The sequence below is a fragment of the Nestor notabilis genome, unplaced genomic scaffold, assembly GCF_000696875.1.
Source record: "Nestor notabilis isolate BGI_N333 unplaced genomic scaffold, ASM69687v1 scaffold20501, whole genome shotgun sequence".
Taxonomy (NCBI): domain Eukaryota; kingdom Metazoa; phylum Chordata; class Aves; order Psittaciformes; family Psittacidae; genus Nestor; species Nestor notabilis.
This window is the reverse complement of record NW_009915410.1, coordinates 9,944-15,634: the sequence shown is the minus strand read 5'-3', so window position 1 is coordinate 15,634 and position 5,691 is coordinate 9,944.

Genomic DNA, 5,691 nt, shown 5'->3' with positions numbered 1-5,691 from the left:
CCAACCCAAACTATCCTATGATTCTATATTCCCTAGTACGTGTAATCTGAAGCAGGAAGGGTTTGTTATTGCTGTATCAGTCAATAAGATGTGATGAATAATCTTCGTGATTTGGGGTCAAAACTGATATAACAAAACAAAAGCTTTGAAGGTCTTATTTTTCCTTTGCCCCACTGCAGCATTCTGAGTGGCAACTTGTGTTGAGATCTTACAACAAACTAACTGGAGAATCTCACAGCTGGGGCAGAATCAGCCCCTGAACACTTATGGAGTGAGGAGGGTTCCCAGTGAAAGATATTATGGAGCTGGGGCCGGTGTGTGCTTGGCCTTGGCTACACCTTCCTAGGTACCAGCATTCCCTCCCAGCTGGGGGGATCCATAAGAAAAGCCAGTGGGTGAAGCCTGTCTTGGGTCCACAACTGTAGGTAAGCTTCTTTTGATATTTGTATGAACATGAGTTTTTGGTTTCATCCAGTTCACTGTGCCAGTTGATAGCTCCTTGTGGGTTTCTTTCCTCTTCCTGGCAGGCAATTCTGCTTGGTACTAATGGAAGTCTTCTGCAAGCAGAAAGGACGCAAAGGCAGCTCTGACTTCTGACTGCCATCTGCATCTGCTCAAAGCTCTCTGGCTCTAAGAATTCACTTTTTTCAGCCAATTGAGGGAGAAGCGCAAGAGCAGACACCTCAAGAAAGCAGGGGACACAGCAAAGCAGTTCAGCAAATACTGCGATATGCCACAAGACTTGTTGGACTATCAGTAGGAATCAGCAGCCTGCTCTGTGCCTGTTTGTGAGCTGAAGTTCACGCAGCAGACTTTTGACCAAACTGTAGTTTATTAGTTGTTTATGCAGGAACAAAGACAGTAATAAAAAGCTAAATAAGATGCTGGAGAGGCAGGCTATTGGATCTGATTTGGTTGGTTTCCATAAAAGGGGCTTGCTTGCTTTTTTCCCAGCCATTCTCTCCAGGAATCTGTGTATAGAAATATTTGTTCCATAACCACAGTGAACAGCCTCCTTTGCCTGGCAGCTGTCTGCATACTTGAGGCTTTCTGCCGTCTCTGAAGTTTAACTCTGCAGGAGCCTGTGCTGAGCCTAATCCTACTTTCGGGCTTTCATATTCCCAGCTGGCCCCGTGGGACTGGAGCCGCTGTCAATGGCAGCAGCACAACCCTATGAGTATAGGGTGAAGATCAGCCTTCATGTTGTGCCACTAATGATAAGGAACAACAAGGATAATAAGGAGTACTCTTGTAGTGCTTTACGTCTTCCGAGTGCTAGTGCTCTGCTGATACTAACTAATTAAGGCTTCACACAGCCTTGCGACAAAGGTATGTTTCTACTGTGCATAATTTAACTGTACTGTCTCGTTATGCAATAAGCCAAAATTGGGTGGTGTCTTCAGATGGCAATCAGGAAATCAATTAACCAGCTACTGGCTGCTCACACCCCAACATCTGAACCAGCTTCAAAGCTTTTTGGTTAGCCTTGGCACATCTTTGGGAACCTCAAATATGAGCGTTCAACAAAGTGGCTCTAGTGCTTTGCAGCAGCTCAGTTTTCACCGTGCATGTGGCCTTCACCATCCCTTAATACTGCCTGGAGGGTGCAGTTCCAGTGCTACTGAGTTAAACCCAGACACTGCTGTGCTTAAATGAAGAGCCCCAGATTCTGTGCTGCTGGTGCTGTGTCGTGATTACAGTCTTATACCGGTGTGTACTGGTGGCAAAGGAGAACAGGGTCATACTGTGCAGTGCTGACGTGTCAAGGAACAGAGTTGGTGCTCTACTTTAACCGCAAGGTTTCAAAGCCTTTCCAGGCAGTGAAGCCCTGGCCCGCAGCACTCCAGTGCCTGCTATCAGCTCCCAGCACTGACATGAGCCAGTGATCAGCAGAAGGGTAGGTGTCAGATAGGATTGGTAAATGCCACGAGAAGAAAGATGATCCTGATCAGATGGTCACACTGCTGGGCTCTGAGTGACTTATTTTCTCTCTGGGAAGAGCTTGAGGTCACTGAGGACAGATTTCTGGCAATACAGGCTCAGTGCTCAGCAGCAGGTCAGAATGCAAAGAGAAGGTTAGGCTGGGTGGGAAAGAAAACCAAGAAAGCAGCAGTAAATATTGTTGGGTCACTGAATAAACCCACATCTTGAATAGCCTGTGCAGCCTGCTTCATCCCCTCTGGTTAGTCCTTTTGGAGCTGAAAAGGGGTTTCTAGAGCTACAAAAGATGCAGAAAAGGATGGTGATGTATGGGAAGGCATCTGTGTAAAGAGACTTGGGCTGGTTTAAAACTGTTCAACCTGGAAAAGACACTAATGGGAAGAGCTCTGGTGGCGGCTGTGAACGGCACAGAGATGAATAGAGGAGCAGTACCACGGCACAGAAGGCAGGGTGCACCCATGAACCAGGCAGAGGTGCAGTGCAGTGCTTGTTCACAGGGTGTAAAAGGGGAGCTCATTGGCACAAGGTGCTTCCGGTGCCAAACCAAAAGTGTGCTCAGAAAGCAATTAGTCAGACGGATGGCAGCAAGCACTATCAAACACACTGGTCCAGAATCAAGCCTGGCCTTGAAAAGTTTCTCTCCATGGGCTGACAGAGAGTAAAGCAGCAGAAGTATCACCCTGTGGGTGCCTCTTGCACACCGTCCCTTGTGATTTTGGGGTAGATGAACTCTGACTCTGGTTTTTAAGACTGCTTTCATGTTACCCCAAACACGTGCAGCACAGAATTTCTGCAGTGCTGTGCTAACATAGGTGCTACCACAAATAAAATAGGACATACGTGCTGCCAAAGCAATTGCATTCTGAGAACAGTGTGGCACGCTTTGTGTTGCATAGAAAGGTTTTCCTGCCCATTTGCCTTTGTGCCTTTCATCCTGCTCAGGAGTGGAGCCTTCCTCTCTGGATACTTTCCCATGTACAAGCAATTGATTAAGCAGAGGTAAGAAACCCAAACCTCTCGCAGTCCATCACCTGCAGTCAGTTATTTCATGTTCTCAAAATTGCAGTATCAGCTTAAAAATTAAACCAAATGTCTTTATTATTTGTGCCAAACAGAAAATGCCTGCATGCCACCGGAATCCAAATCACTAGGCAGTATTTATAAAGAAGGAAGTCTCCTTTATTCACACCCACATACAGTGGAAGTTGTATTAAGATGTAGTCATGCTATTGCTTTGTTCTGCAGCATGGAAAGTTGTTTTACACAGAGAGATGACGTGGGTCTGATTGAAAAGTTCCTCGTGTTTTCTTTTTGAATGTTTTAAGTGTTCTCACAGAACTAATTAAAAAAATAAAATAAAAAAAGAGAGCTCCTTCTCTTTCCCCATCCTGCTGTTCTTCCCAACCCTGCAGCCAGCAAGCCCACAGCTGCAAGGGTGCCTGTGGTGCAGGGCTGGTTCAGCCTGGGGGGATGTCTCAGTGTGCATCAGGTGTGCACACTGGGATGTGCTGGTGTGTGCTGGGATGTGCTGGTGTGGCCAGCCCCAGGAAAACCCAGCCTGTACATCATGAGAGACCCATTCTGGTGGAGAAGGGTAGGCAGGGTGGAGAAAGTTCAAGCGGTGCTGGGTGGGAGGCAGAGCTGCCAGCCCCTTGTGCTCCCCACACATCTGGTTCTGGAGCTGCCTATGACAGCTTGTGTCTGGGGAGCTGCATTGCTGGTGCTCAGGTGAGGATCAGCTCCTCTGCCTGCTTCCAGCATAGGGCCTTTCCCCATTTCCCAAAGGGAAGAGGAGCTGCAATGCTGGGGGCTCCCCCTGTGCGTCATGGACTGCCCAAATGGCTCTCCTGAGTAGTGAGGGTGCTGAAACGGGGAACCTGTGTGAAGGAGTAGCCCTGTTTTCATCAGTTTGTCTCTGACTTGTAAGGTCTAAACCAATAAATACATCCTTTAGAGTCCCTTCTATCACACGCCCATGTGCCTGGCTTTGGCTATGGCATGTTCCTGAGGAGAGAGAATGTCAGCTGGCGTGAGGCGTCCCTGCTTGGTGGTTGCCAGGGTGCTCACAGCACTCTGGGCTCTGGGGCACGCTGTAAGGGGCTGTCCTTGCCCAGGGGCTACCCCAGCTGCATTGCAGACCCTGTTTTTATGAAGGTAATAATAGCTGCTGTATTATAGTGACACCAGTGGTACTGCTGGAGTCTTGAAACAGCAAAGTGTGTCAGTCGCCTCTTGTCCTCCTCCCCAGATGAACACCGTAGCTGTTTACCACTGATTCTGTAGAACCTCTCATTGTGAAGGCCATTTCCTTGTAAGCACATGGCTGCAGCGTGTGGTGTCCCAAGTGCCTACTGGGACCCAGCGCAGACCCAGGGCTTTGCTCAGCCCCCTGGCTGCGGGTGTTGGGTCTGCCTTGAACGTGGCACCAGTAGAACGAATAAATGTCTGGCTGCTGCCTGAACAAGTGCCCCGTTAGACACATTGTGACTGGCACTAGCCTGTCTCTGTTGAGGTCTGGGGAGTAAGGCATCTCCCCGGCACGAACCGCAGCAGAAGGCGCTGCTGCAGAGGCTCTCGCAGGGTTAATGCACAGCATCTGTCCTCCCTCTGCCCGATGGGGTGATTCAGTAAAGTCAGCTGTGTGAGGAGTGTGTGAGGAGAGCAGCTGGATCCTGCCAAGGCAGTGAAAAACAGCCTCTCTTCACCGACAAGACAGCCCTGCAAAGGGTGCCAGGCTCCCTGCTGCCGCAGAGCCGGGCAGGAGCAGATGCCAGGGCAGTTCCCATGCTCCTGTGTCCACAGCCACAGAGGCTGGACCTGGGTGCTTGCTCTGGGTGTGCTGGGGAGCAGGGCTGGGCTGCAAAGGCCATGCAGAGTCTCAGGGCAGTGTACGGAAGACCTTTGGACTACAACAGCCACACAGAGTGAAACTTTGCAGGGCTGCCTGGGTTCATGCAGGAGACATACCACACCTCAGACCTTAGAGGCTGGTCACAAGCGTGCTCCAGACCATTATTTGGAAGGAGCTAGAAGTTGGTTTGCCTGAAACTTGCTGCAAACACTCATAAAGTCAGAGGCTTTGATGGAAACTAGTTGTTTGTGACCGGGGTGCTGGTGCCTCTGGTTTGTGGGTTGGTTAGCTGGCTTACACCACAGTATCAGAGCCATTGAAGCCATTTGAGGACGACTGGAAGGGTTGTTCCCACAAGTGTTGCTCTCCTGTGTGTGCCCCCAGGCATGGGTCTGGTTCTGCACCCCGGCATGGCGCAGAGCTGGTGTGCACACAGTGGGGTACGTGCAGCTCAGGAGGGCTGCCGAGGGGGACCCCAGCATGCATGCTCACCTGGGCTGCCTTCTCACAGCAGGGCTGTGCTCTGGAAGGTGGTCATCACAGGTTAACGGCTATGTGGGGATGTGATGTGATGTGTGTTAGGGACATGGTTTCCCCTGTGGGCTTCAACAGGAGGGGAAGCAAACCCAAGGAGAGGCCTTGGTGTCTCCTGCAGATCCGTTGTACATGAAACCACTAAGGGTTTTGTTTCATCTTGTGTGAAACTCTTCCAATAAAAAACACATGTAGCTTTTTAATTATTGTTGTCTGTTAGAGGAAAAGAGACCTGTCTGGCCCTGAGTTCATAGAATCATAGAATCACAGACTGGTTTGGGTTGGAAGGGATGTCATCTAGTTACAACCCCCTGCCATGGGCAGGGACACATTCCACTAGACCAGGTTGCTCCAAGCCCCCTCCC